Genomic DNA, 19,955 nt, shown 5'->3' on the forward strand with positions numbered 1-19,955 from the left:
AAGAACAAAGATAAAAAGTGTATAGAAAAGAGGAACTCTGGGATCCCTGGGTGGCACAGCGGTTTGGCGCCTGCCTTTGGCCCAGGGCACGATCCTGGAGACCCAGGATCGAATCCCACATCAGGCTCCCGGTGCATGGAGCCTGCTTCTCCCTCTGCCTATGTCTCTGCCTCTCTCTCTCTCTCTCTCTCTCTGTGACTATCGTAAATAAATAAAAATTTAAAAAAAAATTTAAAAAATAAAAAGAAAAGAGGAACTCTGAGGAAACAAACAAAACTATACAATTCTGGGAGAAGAAATAGATTTTAAAATATATAACAAATGTCCTCAGAATAACATTAGAAGTTGAGGACAGTGCACATATATAAAACAAGAATAGTTGGCTGTAGAGCAAAACAGTTGAAGACAAAACAAGAAACATTTAGTGAACCAAAACGAGCTCCTGGAAATTAAAAATAATATAACACATGAATAATTGTATACAAGGATTAAGAGAAAAGCAAGAGAGGTGAAGAAACAGGACAAAGTACTACTCCCAAGACTGGAGACACTCATTGACACGCAAATATAGAGGATAGTAATTTACTCAAGCCAGAGACTCATAAGTGGAAATCATCCTGGGAACTAGTGTGGGGGCAGGGAAACCTGAACTATAATTGATTAATTGCTGGAGGTTCAGTGCCGACAACTTTGAGACTTTACCTACTTGTCCCCTCCCTGCCCCCACCTCCCAAGGAAATGTAGTCCTGGGGAAAAGATACCATAATTTTGTGAGATTTACCTCCAGGAGCTTAACTAGGTTCTCCTAGTAAATATGAGAAAAAAAATCCCTTTGGGATTTCAACAAGGGGCCAGGCAAAAAAACCATTTTGAAATACACCAGAGCATTCTGTTCCTCTTAACAGTCCCTGCTTTCAGGGAAACTAGTAAACCAGAGCTTAACCTGCTGGATACCTAGTTATCAGAGAGTAACTGCTGTGGGTCAAGGGTAATATTCAATTTTAGATCACTCTAGCCATCCTTTTTCAATAAAGGGGGCTAGGACACTGAAAGAACATTTGTGAAGGTTACAGTAGAGGTATTGGTTCACTAAAAGGCTGACACCAAATCGTGGAACTATAGAATGCTTTCCCTTATCCCACAGCTCACTCTCTCATGTCTAAAGATCTGCTTATAGCAGTTAAAGAAACTTCATATATTGTGACTGGCTATCAAGAAAAAAATTTCAAGGCATATCAAAAGGCCAAAAAGATAATTTGAAGAGGCAGAGCAAGGGACAGAACAGACATGGCAGGGATGTTGAACTTATCAGACCAGTAATTTAAAATAACTGATTAATATTCTAAGGGATATAATGGATAAAATAGACAGCATGCAAAAACAAATGGGTAGTGCAAGCAGAGAGATAGAAGAAACATTAATAAAAAACCAAAAAGAAATGCTAGAGATAAAAAATCATAACAGAAATGAAGAATGCCTCTGATGAGCTTATTAGTAGACTGGACATGGTTAAGGAAATAATCTTTGAATTTGAGGATAACTCAACAAAAACCTCCAAACTAAAAGGCAAAGATAGCAAAGACTGAGAAACTAAAACAAACACCGAAAACCAGAGCAGAATATCCAAGGACTCTGGGACACCTGCAAAAGGTGTAACATAGATGTAATGGGAATATCAGAAGGAGAAGAAAGGAAGGAATAGAAGAAGTATTTGAAAGCATAATAACTGAATATTTCCCCAAATTAATATCAGACACCAAACTGCAGATCCAGGAAACTCAGAGAACATCAAGCAGAAAAGACAAAAAAAAAAAAAAATACACCTAGATGTATCATTTTCAAAGTATAGAAAATCAAAAATAAACTCCTGAAAGAAGCTGGGGATGATTGGAACATTCTAACTATAGAGGAGCAAAGATAGGAATTTCATTCGACTTATCACCAGAAAGCATGCAAGCAAGAAGAGAATGTAGTTAAATATTTAAAGTGTTGGGAAATACTACAGAAGGGAAGTCAATGTCAGAGTTTAGGACACCTTGAATAGAGGGACAGGGTGCAGAACCTGGGTCCTGTTAATTGAATGGAATTTTAGGTCTTGACAGATGGCAAAGAAGAAAAACCAGTATCTTTGAGTGGCATTAAGTATATGGTATTTTTTCTCCTTTGGCAAAGACTGAGGAGTCTCACAACTGATTTGTGCTTGTGTAAATAGAGTCTTATACAAGTGTCTACAGTACTTAGAGAAACAGACTTTCAGGATTTGATTACAAAATGGTTGGCAGCCTACTCCTAGTATGCTCAAATCTGAACACACCAGTAGGCCACCATTCAGCTCTTTAAAATCATTTTTACATACGTGGGCACAATGGTCTAATTAAAGATTTATTTAGAAAAAAATGTAAGGACTCAGAAAAATGTTGCACTATGCTAAATAGCTGTGTTAGTATTGTATTAGTATTGCTTGATAATGAACATACTCCCATACTATTGTCTTAATAAAGGCCTGGCATAGTCACTGCTGCAAACCATTCTACATTGTTTTCTACAGAGAAGTTGGTTCAACAACTTCTAGTCCCCTGCCGTCAGCCCCCAGGATTTGGCTTAAATCCTATCAGGAGAGTTGAAGCATTGCTCTTTGATTCTCCAAAGGTTAATAAATATATGAATTTTTGGCCAAAAATCTAGGTCATCTTGTTTTGTTTATATCTTTGTGTACATATGAGGAGTTGGCCCAGGCAAACTTATTTTAGTTGCCTCTCCCCAAGTAGGTTATTCCTCTTGGGAGGTGGGGGGAATAAGAGAATAAGTAAGTCCTCCTTTATGATTATCCAGTTCTGCTACAGCTGAATCATTTCACATTCATTAAACCTTTTTTTGTATCTTCATTTAGAGGAAAATGACCTCTAGAATTTTACACTTAATGCAGTCAAGTCAGTATCATCGTCATTTATACTTGTTTTGGGGAGTGAAAGTGAGTGTCTTGGGAGGGTCAGAAGGCCTGGAATCTCCATATATTCCTACTGATGGAATTTTGCTCCAATTTGACTTAAGAACTATCTGGTCTCCCTAATTGTAATCCAGTGCACTCAGATTAGACAATTGAATCACATGGTAAAATTGTAGGAGATTCTCAGGAAATTCCTTCTCTAGTCTGCAAGGGGTAACAATCAGTCACTCCTACTGCATATTCTGCAACAGGGGTTGAGAAATAGAGTTGAAACTATTTGATAGCAAAAAGAAACATGTAGATTTCTATTTTACTGACACAGTTACAGAACAAAGTAAAAAGTTCTACTTGGATAAGGTCATTTACATTGAATCTTCCTTGGAGAAATATTTGTTAAATAAATAAAATTAGGCAAGTTTTTTTCTTTGCTTAACTTTAATTCCGAAGATATATATGTGAAATTAATTAGTGAAATCTTTATGATTTCTTAAGAATTAATTTAGATTAATTTTTAAAATGTATTTGTTCCTAAAATGAACCTTTTTAATAATTATTTTTAATGGATTAGATTTACCTTGCAATATTTTCTAGTTGTATATATGTATACCTGAGTTAGGATTATCTGTTGTGCAGAGAAAATAAATTTTTAATGTCTATAGGGCTGAATTTTTTATATTAGGCATACTTTCAAAGAAAATTTTCTAAATGTGGTTCAAAAGCATTCTTATGTGATAGCCCAATAGATACATGAAAAGACATTCAACATCAGTAATCATCAGGGAAATACAGATCAAAACACAGTGATAGAACAGCTTACGACTGTCAGAATGGCTAAAATAAAAAAGACAAGAAACAGCAAGAGTTGGTGAGGATGTGGAGAAAAGGGAACCCTTGTGCACTATTTGTGGGAATGTAAATTGGTGCAACTAATGTGGAAAACAGCGTGGAGGTTTCCCCAAAATTATAAATAGAAATAAAATATAATCCAGTAATTCTTATACTGAGTATTTACCCAAAGGAAATGGAAACATTAATTCAAGAAAATATATTCACCCTTATGTTTACTATAGCAGTGTTTTCAATAACTAAGATATGGAAGCAACTTCAGTATCCACTGTTAGACAAATGGATAAGGACAATGTGGTACACACACACACACACACACACACACACGATGGAATATTATACAGCCAAAAAAAGATGAGACCAGTCCATTTTTGACAGCTTAGATGGACCCAGAGAATATTATGCTAAGTGAAATAAATCATGCAAGGCAAGACAAATACCATATGCATTCACTCATATGTGAAATCTAAAAAAAAAAAAAAGAATAAGCAAGAAGCAGAATTAGACCTATAAATTTTTTTATTTATTTATGATAGTCACAGAGAGAGAGAGAGAGGCAGAGACACAGGCGGAGGGAGAAGCAGGCTCCATGCACCGGGAGCCTGATACGGGATTCGATCCCGGGTCTCCAGGATCGCGCCCTGGGCCAAAGGCAGGCGCCAAACCGCTGCGCCACCCAGGGATCCCTAGACCTATAAATGTACAGAACAAAGTGATGTTGCCACAGGGAAGGAGAACAGGATGTTGGACAAAACAGATGAAGGGGAGTGGAACATGTAAGTATCCAGGTATGCAATGAGTAAATCATGGGAATAAAGGGCACAGCATAGGGGATATAGTGAATGAGACTGTAATAGCATTTTGTGGTGACAGATGGTAGGTACACTTATGGGGAGCATAGCATAGCATACAGAGAGGTTGAATCACTATGTTTTGCACCTGAAACTAATGTGACATTGAGTGTCCTCTATACTCAAAAATTTAAAAAAATCATCCTATTATGAAAATTTTCTTTTGTATTATTTTCTTTGATATAGTTACACCTGTGAAAAATGTTAATTGCACACTATTTCTGATAGATGCACATGCATTTATTATTGCTGGGTTGCAAAATTGAGTAAGTTCTTCTGTTGTTTTATTTAAAATTTTTTTTAAATTAAAAAAAGATATTTCATTTATTTATTTGAGAAAGAGAGAGAGAGAAAGTGAACACAAGCAGGGGATGAGACAGAGGGAGAGGGAAAAGCAGACTCCTTGCTGAGCAGGGAGCCTAATGCAAGACTTGATCCCAGGACTCAGAGATGACAACCTGAGCTGAAGGCGGACACTTAACCGACTGAGCCACCCAGGCGCCCCATTTTCTGTTGTTTTAATAACATTTTTTAAACCAGATAGGATACTGACAAGTATAGTATTACTTTGTGTACATTTTTCTAATTGGGAAAAGAGAGTTGTGAATAATATCAAAATGAAAAATTAATAAATATTCCCAATGGTTCTGTTTTAGAATTAATGATATTTCATAAAAATAAACATATTCCTATCTAAAGTTTTATATTTATTCCAATATTCAAATATCAAAAGGTAATCATGAACCTGAAAGGTGCCATAGCAGCATCCTTTCTAATCTTTTTCTTCTTTGTATTGAATGACAAAAATTATTTTTAAGAAATCATTAAGTGTAGTTTCATTAGTGTCAAAATGCTTTTTCATGATTCTAGATCAACTTTAATTAAAAAGAATGAATGAAGCTGAGGGGCTCCTGGCTGGCTCAGTCAGTGGAGCATGTGACTCTTGATCTTGGGGTTGTAGGTTTGTGCCCCACATTGGATGTAGAGATTATTTAAAAAAAAATCTTAAAAAAAGAATGGAGCATATGATATCTGCTTTTAAAGAAAATGCCCATTTTTTCCATAAGATGACAAATTATTTATTTATTTATTTATTTATTTTTATATTGAAAAGATAGACTTATTTTTTTTAAGATTTTATTTATTGATTCATTAGAGACACACAGAGAGAAAGGCAGAGACATAGGCAGAGGGAGAAGCAAGCTCCATGCAGGGAGCCTGATGTGGGACTCCATCCTGGGTCTCCAGGATCATGCCTGAGCCAAAGGCAGGTGTTAACCGCTGAGCCACCCAGGCGTCCCAATAATAGACTTTCAAACATGTATTTTACTACATAACCTATTGTGCAGAATGATAACATTTTTAAAACATCTAATAATGTAATGCTAATTTTCTACAAAAATCTTGCATGTTTATACAGAACTGGAGTTCTAGTCAATGTTGCTTCTCTTTGTATACATATCTTAGCTCATTTTTTTCGAGTCCATTTAATAAAGCAAACAAGCAGAAAGGAACCAAACAAATTTAACATTTCATGAGTAGCTTTCATGTGGTCAGGCATTTTGTGCACATTATGTCATTTCATGCTTACCACAATTGTTTTATAGATGAGAGAACCAAGGCTCAGGATTGTTAATTAGATTTCCCAGAGCAGCGGAGTCTGGGCTTTACCCAGGTCAGGTCAACTTTAACACTCCTTTCTTGGTACCAAAGGTGCTTCCCATGGTGATAATAGCTGACTGTTTGAATGGGTCACACATTTGTACATGAAAGTGGTTCCACAGTTTGAAATTTTAATTGGTAAGAAAGCATGCATACATATATATATATGTATGATTTTAGGTATGAGTTGTCTGTTCTTTTTTCCATTTTTAATCTATTTCCTAAAAGAAGATATTTACTTTCAATCCATTGAACTGCTGATACTATATTTTGTATCTCTGCTTTGTAAGAATATGGCATTTGTTTCCTTCTCTCCTTCAGCTTTCATTCCCAATTTTCCATGATCCAATTTTGGTCTTTTGTACTTATATTTTTGTATTTGAAGACTGATACCATTTACGTTTTTGTCCTGTGATCCAAACTAAGTCTTCTGCCATTGTTTGTGGATTAAGTCTAAATGTTAGATGCAATAAACACATAGAATTTTGTGACTGTGTACACATTGTTCACTGAAGGCCCAGTCCTCACTTAAAAAAAAAAGTGTTTTGTTTATTTGTTCATGAGAGACACAGAGAGAGAGGCAGAGATATAGGCAGAGGGAGACACAGACTCCCTGTGGGGAGCTGGATGTGGGACTCAATCCCAGGACTCTGGGATCACGCCTTGAGCAGAAGGCAGCAGCTCAACCGCTGAGCCACCCAGGCATCCCCCAGGGGTCACTTTGATTACATATTTCCTTTTTTGAATTGTTTCCTGTCATCTTCTAAATTTTCAAAATCAGTGTATATTATAGGTATTTGTTACCATTCAGTATTTTTTTCTGGCTGATTTGCTATCTGCACTTACTATCCTATCATGAGCTAATTCATTATTTACATTTTCCTATAAAGTTTACATATCTTAGTCCACTTTGCTTCAAATTTACATGGAGCCAGTTGACATAATTATTTGTATGCTTCTTACACTGGAGTATAGCATTCTACCCAAGGAATAAAAGTGCTGTAGAGTAATACTATCACCCTTTTAAACCATTCATTCATTGAACAAATATTTATTGAGTGGTTTATAGTACAAGTATTGGTATACCAACTGAAGATGTATTTATGAACATAACAATGAAAAAATCTGTTTTCATTATTTCTGTTTCTTTTAAAAGATCTTCTCTAAAAAGCATTTTGTGTTTAAGAGATCAATGCATGAAGAAGATATAACACTCCTCAATGTGTGCACAACTTGTCATGAAACCTCAAAGGACATGACAAACAAAATGGCAGAATTGGAAGGAGGTGTAAAAAGCTACAATCATTAGAAATCTCAATATTCATCTCTAAGTTACTAACAGAAGAAGTAGAAAGAAAATCAGTAGGGTTATAAAACAAAACAAAATTTGAGCTCGTTTTTACCTAGTAATTGACATATATAGAACATTACACTCAACGTGTACAGGACACACATTTTCTGCAAGTGCACGTGGAACATTAACAGAGAAAGACCATATGCTGGACAATAGAAGCAATGACAGAAAAGCTAAAAGAATGAAAACATACAGAGTATGTTCTCTGATCATAATAAAAATTAACTAGAAATCGACAGTAAATCTATAGCAGGACAATATCTAAATAGGTAAAAATTAACAAATTCCTAAACAAGCCATGAGTAAAATACAAAATAACCCAGGGAGGATTTGAATTATTTTAACTGAATTGTGATGAAAATGTACATACCACAATTTAGGGGACACAGCTGAGGTCATGCCTAAAAAGAGATTCATAGCTTTGGATTCTTGGATTAGAAATGAAAGTTTAAAATTAAATAGCAAAGTGGAAGTAGAGGCAGCAAATACAGACTTTAGAAGTGGTTTCTGTAAATGGGAGCAGAGAAATGTAGCAGTACTTGATAGTAATGTGTGGTGAAGGAAAACTTTGTTTCTCTTTTTTTTCTTTCTTTTTTTTTTTTAGTGAGAAAAATTTTAGCAAGTCTGTATGCTAAGGGAAATGATCCACCAGAGAGGGTAAAATGAATGATTCAGGAAAGTGAAAATTAGAAGAATAAAGTCATAGGATGTACAAGGTAGAATAGGATCCAGTGTATAGGCAGAGGTTTACCTTTGCTAAGTGTGTAAAAAGCTCACTCATTTTAACAAGAGGCAAGTACGTGGTCAGATGTGATGGAGAGCACCTTGGACATTTTTTATTATTTCTATTTTCTCATGGTAGTTTTCTCATAGTAGTTGAGATCATCAGGACAGAGAGATGAGAGGGCGGAGGTTTGAGGAACTGTATGAAATAGTTCTCTACAGCAGCAGGAAAGTGAATGGCCTGGAGGATTATGGTGTTGCTGAGCTTTGTTCATCTCCTATGTCATATTTTGGATTCTCAATTTTAAGTAAGGCCTTTAAGTAAGGCCTAAACTTACTTTAAGTAAGTTTAGCATATATGTGTGTTTGTGCCAGCCATCTGTTATTTGTCATAGAAAGGGAGTTGGATTTATCAAGGTTGTAGTTTTTCCTGTAGAGTAGACCTGATTGAGAGAGGAGAGCAAAATGATTACTTATGCAAGGGTCTGCTTATTTGATGAAGCATTTGATACAAGCTCGTAAGCAAGGAAATGAGAACGTGGGTATAGAGGTAACAGAGTAATAAGGTAGATGGATTGAGGTTGCTGACGATGTCAGATGTTCCTTGGAATCACAGTCCCAGGTAGTGAGCTGGAAAGTTAACAGGTGGTGAATGGACAGGAAGGAAGGATGTCTTATATTGTGATATGTTTTAAAGGATTCAGACATTTTCCTTTTTAATATCTTGTTCACTCAGTCTATGACTAGGCGTGCTGAAAAAGATTCGTTCAATGTTAAGTCCCTATTGAGTCATTATAATGTATGCAGCATAATAGATTTACCCTCTGGATAGGTTTTCTTTGCAGTGGTGAAAGAATTTAATTTTTGGAGCTGAACTGGGCATATGGATTTTTACATAAATGGCCTACTTCTGAAAAAAACCTGTAATGTTTGCTTTGCTCTTTTAGCTTTCTTGGCACAACTGATTTTTAATTTTCTTGCTTTTTGGAACTGAGGAAAAAAAGAAAAGAAATACATAATAATACCTCTCATTTATTAGCCATCACTAAATATCAATTACAGGTTAGAGATCATTTGTATATCTTGATACATATTCCATATGTGATGTATTTTTTACAACAACCCTGCAAAGAAGTTAGTACTAACTCCAATTTGCAGTTTAATAAAACAAGATTCTGGTTAGTTACTTAAGCTTCTTAGAGCATATGGTTAAGAGCTCTAAGACCTAATACTTATATTTTATTCTGTCTGTATCAAGGAAAAATTGTACCAGGCATTGCTAAACAGGCAAAGAAGATTTTATTTAGGACTTTTGCAATAAAGGAGAGAGATTGAACTCAACTCCTTGGAAATAAAAGGCTGGAGAATTCTTAAGTTCTGGGATGAACTAGGTGGAAAAGTACTAGAGGAGGGAGATTGCTCCATGTAATTATGCCATCATTTGCTAATCATCTCTTATAAGAGTTAGGATCCTATCTTCCAACAGAGATTGGGAGGTAGGGGCTCTAGCTCCTTTGTAGATTACATTTCAGAGCAATGGCCCTCAGATTCTTGAGAGACTAGCCCCTTTGTGGATTACAGTTCAGAGCAATGGCCCTCAGATTCTTGAGAGAGTAGCCCCTTTGTAGATTACAGTTCAGAGCAATGACCCTCAGATTTTTGAGAGAGACATTTCTGGGTTGTAAAACTGATGAGAGTGTGGGAGATTTAAATCACAAAGGGGAAGAAAAAGGGATTTATAATTGGACTTTTTAAAAAGTAAATGTTCTATGAAAAGGGTGGTCAGAGGCCTATAATCAGAAAGAAACCTGATAGGAAATCAAGTTGTCAGGAAATCAAGTTGAGGGAAATATTAAAGCCTTCTTGGTCATCTGACTCCAAAGACTTTAAGTCGTAACTTTTAGAAAAAATTTTAATTTATACTATGCTATTATCTTTCCTCATAAATGTCAAAGATGTTCATTTTTTCCTGATAATTACATGCATTTTTGAACATATGGAATCTTAGAGTAGAAGGTAAACAATCATCAAACATGCAGACAGCAAATTCCCTATGTGACCCTTTCAGACAGCATGAGGAAAGAGCTAAGATAAAATGTTGGCAATTGCAGAGGAGGAAAAATAATTTTCCTCTACCTTCTAGGTTTTGTGGTGGTTCTCCCTGCAATAATAAAAGAGTAACAAAAGAAAAACAATCATAAACTTAATATGTATACCTCATGTATACACTTCCTGGGAGATACCCAGGAAAGCAGTAAAACTCCCCCAAATGGTCCAAGTAATCACCTTAAATAGTATCTTCAGCTAATAATGAAAGAATGATGCTGGGACTGGGGAAACTAGTTCTGGGAGGTGATCAAGAAAAGTACAGTTAGATTGTTACGCAGATTTAAGTCTAGTGTCTTCTCCACTGATAAAGAGCTGTGGTTTAGAGTCATTCTTCTCTTGGTACAAGAAGAGGGCCACCCTTACAAATAGAGATTTTCCTTATAAATATATATTTAATGGGTAGATTCTACTCTGGTTTAAGAGCTTGGCTATTGTTTCTCAAAAATAATCAGATCAAAATAGTCTTTATGCTAAAAAGGCATATTCTGCTACCTTTCACAGTTTGATCTTTTAAAAAAGAATTTGTTTTGTCTTAAGCAGATCTATTTTGAGCATTGCAATACTTGAACACATAATCATTTCTATTATTTCAAAAATTCTTTAGAGAGGTTTTCCAAAGTTTCTTGCATGGTTATTCAACCCAGTGGTTAATAATCTGTTCTCAAAAGCATCTTCCTTTCCAATTTATAAAATCACAGAATTTCAAACTGTGAATTTTAAACTTGCTTAAGACACTGTGGGATCACTAGTGCAACTCAGTTTTTAATCTGTCCAGAAATATCTTTTAGTGAATTCTTGACAGATGATCATCATGGAACTTCAATTACACGCTTTCAAGATAACCTAGCCTCTTTATGAATGATTTTAATTATTACTTACTTGACACTTGTCAGTGACTTTGTGAAATTTTAAGACACTGTGGTCACAATTTTGTTAAAAGGATAAATCAGAGAAAACCAAGAGGATTATGATCTGGAATTAGATTTGGTATTGATGGTGATTGTTGAAGAATCTGAGAGAGAACATAAGTACACAATATATATTATTTAAGGGATATAAGGCTCTGGACAAATTATTGAAACATAGGCCAACTTGCACTAAGAAACAATACAGGATTTCAGCTTTGGAAAGCAGAGCACAAAATAGGCTTTGGTTCTTGACAAGCAAGGGCAGAAAGGAGGCACGTTATTTAACTGGCCATAAAGTTGACTTGCTGCACAGTGCCAAAATTTTAGGAATATGTTATATCTGGAATTTCATACAATTAGGTTTCTGCCATGATATATCTGAAGGAATAGTACACTCTCAGCTTAAGAATGGAAATTTTTTTTAAAGATTTTATTTATTTATTCATGAGAGACACACAGAGAGAGAGAGGCAGAGACACAGGCAGAGGGAGAAGCAGGCTCCATGCAGAAGCCTGACATGGGACTCGATCCCGGGACTCTGGGATCACGCCCTGGGCCGAAGGCAGCGCTAAACTGCTGAGCCACCCGAGGATCCCGAAGATGGAAATTTAAAGTAGGTTATAAACCCTGAGAGATCATTGGAAAGAGCAGGAAATACAAATAATCTTAAAACTGAAATCCAAGATAATGTTTCGGTCTCTGACATAATGTCAGATCCCTTCTGTTTAAACTTGGCAGAAAGATGAAATTATCCTAGCAGCCCTGAGCTTTTTTTTTTTTTTTTTTTTATGATTTTACTTATTTATTTGAGAAAGAGAGACAGAGATTGTGGGAGAGAGCATGAGCAGAGAGGAGAGGGAGAAGCAGACTCCTCACTGAGCAGGGAGCCAGATGTGGGGCTTGATCTCAGGATCCAGAGATAATGCCCTGAGCTGAAGTTAGACACTTAACCGATTGAGCCATCCAGATGTCTCAAGTTTTTTCTTTTAAGATTTTTAAAAATTTATTTATTTGAAAGAGAGATTGAGAGAGAGGGAGAGAGAGACAGAGAGCAAGCATACATGGAAGGGGCAGAGGGAGAGGGAGAGAGAGAATCTCAAGCAGACTCCATGCTGAGCATGGAGCCCATTATAGGGCTCGATCCCAGGACCCTGAGATCATGACCTAAGGTAAAACCAAGTTGAATGCTTAACCAACTGCACCAGGCATCCCAGCCCTATGAGTTCTGATACCAAGAGCTAGAAGCTAGAATAAAACCTCTTTAATTATTCTTGACTCTAGTGTAGATTGTTTTTGAAGATTGGGTTAATGGCTGAACGTATAGATATTTGACTCAAATTAGGTGATGTTTTAATAGCTTGCTAGTCTAAAAGGGAAAACAATATATATTTTTAAAATTTTATTTACAAATTTATTTATTTTTTTTAAAGAGAGCTGCACTGCGAAAGGGGCAGAGGGAGAGAGAGTGAGAGAATCTCAAGCAGACTCCTCACTGAGCACAGGGTCTGACACATGGCTTGATCTCATAACTCTGAGATCATGACTTCAAGCTTAAATCAGGAGTTGGTTGCTTAACTTACGGAGCCACCTAGGCACTTGAATATTTTAATGTTTTTATATCTATTAGGGTTTTTTGTTATACTTCATTTTTAAGTATTTTACGTAAGAAAATCTTGAATTACTTTTGTCCTTAATGATAAATATATATCAAATTTACAATTCATTACAAATGAACTATGTAGTTTCCTTAATTCAGTCATAAAGTCAAACCAATTAATTATAGGTGGCATATATTATAGGTTCTACGTGTCAGAATGACATTCAGTTTTTTGTGTTATTAGGTATCTATATCTATATATGCAATATATATGTGTTAGATACACATTTTCACATTTTAAGCTTATAATTTATCAAGTTAGCTACTAGACCCAGACAATGGAATTGTGAACAGAATAGGCCTTGGATTCAAGGTGCTTTGAGTTTAACTGAAAGCCTTTAGAAGAACTTCTGGGAATATATTATTCTCTGAGCAATGATTGTATTTGGCAGGAGTTGCTTATAAAACAACACATTTGAGTTGTGTTTAGGAAATATTTTTTTTTTTTCCAGTTGGGTGCCAGATATTTTACCCAGTATAAATGTTGTATCTACGTTGTTTAGCAAATTTATTTACATATATTATTTTAAGTTTCAGGATTCAGTTTTACTTGACCCTAAAAAATGTGTTCAGTAGATAAATTAGTAAGGTGTATTCAATATGTAAAAAATAAATCTATCATTTGTTAAGTGCTACAGATGTATTTAATGAATTGAACATTGGCTTGAAAGTGACCTTTGATCAGACTAATGTCTTTTTATTTTCTGAGTCATAGACTATATTTGGGAATCTAATAAAAATTGTAAATTCTCATGAAGGAGTGGAAAACAATTCATGTATAAAACTTCATCGAAAATGTCTGTGTTCTTTTATGGGTCATTTGGAATTCAGGAAAGAAGATCTTTGTCATAGGTAAAATGATGTATTTTAGGTCCTTAGAATGCCAACAAGTAATTTTTAGATATTTCAAATGATAAAAGTTGAATTTTATGAAGGTGATTTTAGCCAATTAATTTTTAGGTAAACTGACTTTAGGTGAAATGTTCTGCTTTCACAGTGGCAATAGACACCTACGATGACCCAATAATACCCTGTGTTAGTTTCCTTTATTATTTAGGCTGTTTATTCCAAAGTTTCATGGTCGATACTTTTACTTTTTGGTTACAATTACATTTAGAATATCTTATTTCAGGCTGAATTTTGTCAGCAAGGAAAAATAAAGATCAATATCATTCTCTGTTGTTACAAAAATGAATTAAAAATCTGTTTCTGTGACACTTTTATTATGTGTATTAGCAAATACTTATTTTCTATTCCTCATGTGACATTTATGCCGTAATATACTTACCTTGTTTCCTTTTTTCCTTACTTATGCTCCTCTTACAAGATCATAGATTCCTGTTGGTAAGGCAAAATGCATGAAAAAAACAAGAAGGATTTATGAGCTTTTAGGATCACTTCATCCAACTATTTATCCACTGAATTGAACATGTTTACTAATAAATGCTTTCTTTATGCCTGATGCTTCTTTACATTATCTCATTTAATGCTCACAATATCCCTATGAGGTACATATGGTTTTTGGTAAACTCATCTTTGAAAAGCAAATGAAAGCTGGGTACTAGAGGTGAGCTTTAGATGAATGAAGTATAAACATGACCCTTGTCATCTTGAAGTTTAATGGGCATCAGCTTGAAAAAACAGGTGGGTTAACACTATGATGGACAAATGCAGAATGAAGTGGAACAGCTAGCATGGATATTAGACAGAAGAGGGTCTCCTAGAATAAGTGACAGAAATCCTGTTCCACATCAGAAGTCCTGGAGGCTCAATGTGGAGAATGCTACCACTGGAATAAAGAGTGCCAAGGCTGGGGAAGTATTTTGGGGACAGTTTAATAAAGGGTCCTGCAAGCTTTATTAAGAAGTTTGGATCTGATTCTGAGAGTAAGAAAGTCATTACAGGGTTGTTGGTAGCCAAATACACATCAGACTGTAGTTTGAAAGGGTAGTAAATCTGATAGAAACACAGAATTAGTAAAAAATATAAAACTTTAAATAGATTGATTTGGAGGTTGTTGCTTTCATTCCAAGCCTGAAGTGACGACTATTTGGACTCAGGTTGCGACAGGGAGGTTGGAGGGAAGTGGACATAGTAGAGCAATATTTAGGAGGTGTCATCAACAAGACTTGAGGACTGATTGAATATAAGGGTATGAGAGATGGAGGTATTCTGGATTTGGTGCTGGTAAAATCCACCTTCAGGAAAAGGAAGAATTACTAGCAGGAAAATGAGTTTAATTTGGGGTAAGAAAGCCAAAGGACAATCAGGGGCATTGGTGTCATGGAAACCTAGGAAGAAAATTTTAGGGAGCCAGTGATTTACATGACATATGACTCTGTTGCCAGAGGTCAAGTGAAATGAGAAGTGCAAACTGTCTACATCTACTTTACAAACATAATTGAATCTTTTATCCTGAATATCAGATTTTAGTTTAGTAACTTAACTCATGGAGTTTGTAAATTTTAGAGTGAAATTAGAGCCCAGAATTTATGACTCTAAAGCTCACACTTTGTGTGCTTTTTTTAATAGACTATTTTCTTTTTTTTAGCAGTTTTGGGTTTACAGAAAAATTGAACAAAACTATAGAGAATTTTCACCCTCCCTTCTCCCCGATTTCTACTGTTCTTAGCATCTGGCATTAGTATAGTACATTTGTGACGATTGATTAGCAAATATTGATACATTATTATTAATTAAAGTCTATGGTTTACATTAAGGCTCACTCTTTGCAGATTCTGAGGGTTTTGGCACATGTATAATGATATCTATCCATCATTACAATATCCTGCAGAATACTTTTATTGCTCTAAAAATCCCCTGTACTCTACCTATCACTTCTCCACTCACCCCTACTGACAAGCCCCTTAACAATCACTGATCTTTTTACGCTTTCTATATAGTATGTGGCCTTTTGAAGAAGATTTTATTTATTTGAGAGAGAGAGAGAATGTGTGTGTATGTGCTGGGGGAGAGGCAGAAGGATAGGGAAAAGGAGAAAGAGAGTCTTAAGCATGAAGTCTTATGCACTGAGTGTGGAGACAGGAGGTGCTCAATTTCATGACCCTGAGATCACTACCTGAGCTGAAACTAAGAGTTGGACAGTTAACCGACTGCACCACCCAGGTACCCCAGTATACAGCCGTTTAACTCGGGGTTCTTTCATTTAGCAATATGCATTTGAGTTTCCTCCACATATTTTCATGGCTGGACCACTCCGCTCACTTCTCTTTATTGCTGAATAACATTCTACTGATAGGATGCACCCATTTGTTTTATCCATTCTACTGTTGAAGGACATCTTGGTTACTTCCAGGGTTTTGCAGTTATGAGTAAGATTCCTATAAACATTCAAGTGTAATTTTTGGGTGGGTAAATAACTTGGGTAAATACCAAGAAGCATGATTGCTGGATTATATGGTAAGGATATGTTTCCTTTTATAAGAAACTGTAGACTGCCTTCCAAAGTGGCCGAATGACTTTGCATTCATGTCAGCAATGAATGAGACTTTTGACTGTCCCACATCCTCACCAGTATTTGCTGTTGCCACAGGTTGGGATTTTAGTCATTTCAGTAATTGTGTGCTAGTATTTCATTGTTGTTTTAGCTTGCAGTTCTCTAATGATATATGATGTTAAGCATCTTCATGTGCTTATTTGTTACCTGTGTATCTTCTTTGGTGAGGTGTCTGTTCAGATCTTTTGCTCATTTTCAAATTGAGTTGTTTTTTTCTTATTATCACTTCTTTTATAAGTAACTTTATTTTATTTTTGCCTAAAGATTTTATTTTTTTAAAAAGATTTTATTTATTTATTTAAGAGAGAGAGTACACAAATAGGGCAGAGGGACAGAGGGAGAGGGAGAAGCAGAGTTTCCCTTGAGCTGCCTGTTGTGGGGCTCCATTTCAGGACCTTGGGATCATGACCTGGGCTGAAGACAGATGCTCACCCGACTGAGCCACTCAGGGGCCCCTACATTTTTATCTATTTATTTATTTTGAAAGAGATAAAATAAACAAAGGACTTGATCCCCAAACTCTGAGATCATGATCTGAACTGAAATCAAGATTTGGATGCTTAACCAACTGAGCCACCCAGGCACCCCATCTTACTAGTAACTTTATATTTAAAATTCATATCTCCTAAATTGCTTATGTTTGGGTCTTAGTTTTCTTCTTCTAATATTCTTTATTTTTTTTTATGTGTTCAGTTCATTAACATTCAGTGCCACCATTTATATGGTTGGATGTAGGTCTAACTAAGTCTTTTTTTGTTTCTCTGTACTGATTTGTGTTCTTCTGTTCTTGCTTTTTTATATTTTTTATTATTTGATTATTTTTCTTTGAGGAATTCGAGTTTAATATGCCTATTGGCTTTTTAGAAATTATCTTTTGAATTTTTTTGGTGACTACTCTAAGGACCACAATACATAGGCTTAACTCTTCATAGTCTGTTTTATGTTAATATTGCACAATTGATTGAAGTTAGAAACTTTGCATTTCTTCTTCTACTATTATTTTTATAAATTTCACCACCCACAAGACAATACTACAATTTTTTCTTTGTACAAAAATACATATTTTATTTTATTTATTTTTAAAGATTTTTTTATTTATTCATGAAAGACACAGAGAGAGAGAGAGAGACAGAGAGACAGAGACACAGGCAGAAGGAGAAGCAGGCTCCATGCAGGGAGCCCGACACGGGCCTCGATCCCGGGTCTCCAAGATCAGGCCCTGGGCTGAAGGTGTCACTAAACCGCTGAGCCACCCAGGCTGCCCCATGTTTTAAAGAAATCAAGAGGAAAACTATTCATCTATATTCATTCAAATATTACCCATTTCTAATACTCTTCTTTTTTCTGAAGTTCTAACTTTCCCTCTGGTATCACTTCCCTTCAGCATAAAGAAGTTTCTTATGCTTTTTTTATAGTATGATTCTAATGACAGCACATTTTCTTAGATTTCATTAATTGAAAAAGTCCTTTATTTCATCTTTTTAAACGATTGTTCTCTATGAAATTATGGCTTAATAGTATTTTTTCCCTCTTCATTATGGAGTTTAGGATATTGTTTCACTCTGTCCTGGTTTCCATGGTTTCTGATGAGAGTCCTTGGTCATACAGATGTTTTTTGTTTTTTGTTTTTTGTTTTTTGACTGCTTTCAAAATATTATATTTACTTTTGATTTTCAGTAATTAGACTACAGTGTGCTTAGGTGTGGTAATTTTTTTGTTGATGTGGTTTGAGATTTTCTGAGCTCCTTAAGCACGGAAAATTATGCCTTTAACAAAATTGGGACTTTTCCAGCCACTATTTCTTCATTCGTTTTCTGTTCTATTTTCTCCTTTGTGTTCTTCCTGGAAATCCAATTACATTATATAAGACATTTTTACATTGTTGCACAAGTCCCTGAACTCTGTTCCTTTTCCATTTCTCTTCTCTGTTTTTTCTTCAAATTGGATAAATTCTTTTGATCTATGATCAAGTTCAATAACTCTCCTATGTCATCTGTATTCTACTTCAAAGCCCATCCAGTGAATATTTTTCAGATATTTGAGCTTTTTGTTTAATTTGTAAAATATTTCTGTTCCTTTACTGAGCTTTTCTCTATTTATTATGAGCATATTTCCTTTACCTCAGTAATGATACTTTTATTAAACTGCTTTAAGCCCTACTCTGATAATTCAAATCTAGATCATCTAGAGGCTAATGTTTATTGGACTTAGTTTTGTTTGTTTCCCATGAAATTAACAAATAAGTCACATTTTTCTGGCATTTCATATATAGAATATTTTTGCCATGTATTTTGGATATTATATTATGTTGTGGAGCCTTGGAGTCTCCTGTATTCCTCTAAAGAGTGTTGATATTCGGGGTCCCTGGGTGGCGCAGCAGTTTGGCGCCTGCCTTTGGCCCAGGGCACGATCCTGGAGACCCAGGATCAAATCCCACGTCAGGCTCCCGGTGCATGGAGCCTGCTTCTCCCTCTGCCTATGTCTCTGCCTCTCTCTCTCTCTGTGACTATCATAAATAAATTAAAAAAAAAAAGAAGAGTGTTGATATTCTTGTTTCAACCAACAGTTAATTTGGTTCACTTGAATGGAAACTCTGTCACCCTAGTGGTTGGCAGTGATTTAAATCTCATTTGAAATTGCTCTTATTCTCTCCCATGCATGTGTGGTTTAGAGGTTAGCTGATGTGGTATAAATTTACGCACAGAATTTGTGGCTTCTGTTCTCTGCCCATCCCTTTTCTGGGGTTTCCCACTCATCCAAAATAATGTTTAACCAAATACATGAGCCTAGCCTCATGGCCCAGTCAAGTTGACACATAAAATTAGCCATCACATGTATCAGGTTCGTCATCATGTTTTCAGTGTTTGCCAGGAGACACATATTGTCCGCTTATCTACTTAGGGAATTCTGAGTTACATTTCATCAACATTCGTGCAACTTAGAGTTACCAATCACTGACAGTAGCTTCTTTTTGCACTTCTATAAACAATCCCTCATATCTACTTGTATTTTTAATTATTCTTTTCTTTTCTTTTCTTTTCTTTTCTTTTTTATTCTTTTCTTTTCCTAGCAACTTTGTCGGATAGAACTTACTGTGATGATGCAAATGCTTATATCTCCACTGTTCCATATAACTTTGAATTAGCCACATATGACTTTGAACACTTGAAATGTGGAAAATAGGATAAAGGAAATGGAATTTCAAATTTTATTTAATTTAAATTTGACAGTCACATATGGCTAATGGCTATTGTATGGACAGCGCTACCCTCAAACATGTTTTTGTTTCCTTTTTCAAAATGTACTTTCTACTGGCATATTTCTCTGATAATTTGTTTTGATTTATTTAGTTAATTAAATAATAATTTATGGGTACACACC

General features: G+C 35.5%; 1 protein-coding gene across 17 annotated transcripts in view; it reads left to right on the top strand.

The window, feature by feature from the left end:
• Positions 1-19,955, top strand: part of KCNT2 (potassium sodium-activated channel subfamily T member 2) — a 374,048-nt gene that overhangs the window by 187,964 nt on the left and 166,129 nt on the right. The window lies entirely within an intron of this gene.

This window comes from Vulpes vulpes, chromosome 5 (assembly GCF_048418805.1).
Source record: "Vulpes vulpes isolate BD-2025 chromosome 5, VulVul3, whole genome shotgun sequence".
NCBI classification, from domain to species: Eukaryota; Metazoa; Chordata; class Mammalia; order Carnivora; family Canidae; genus Vulpes; species Vulpes vulpes.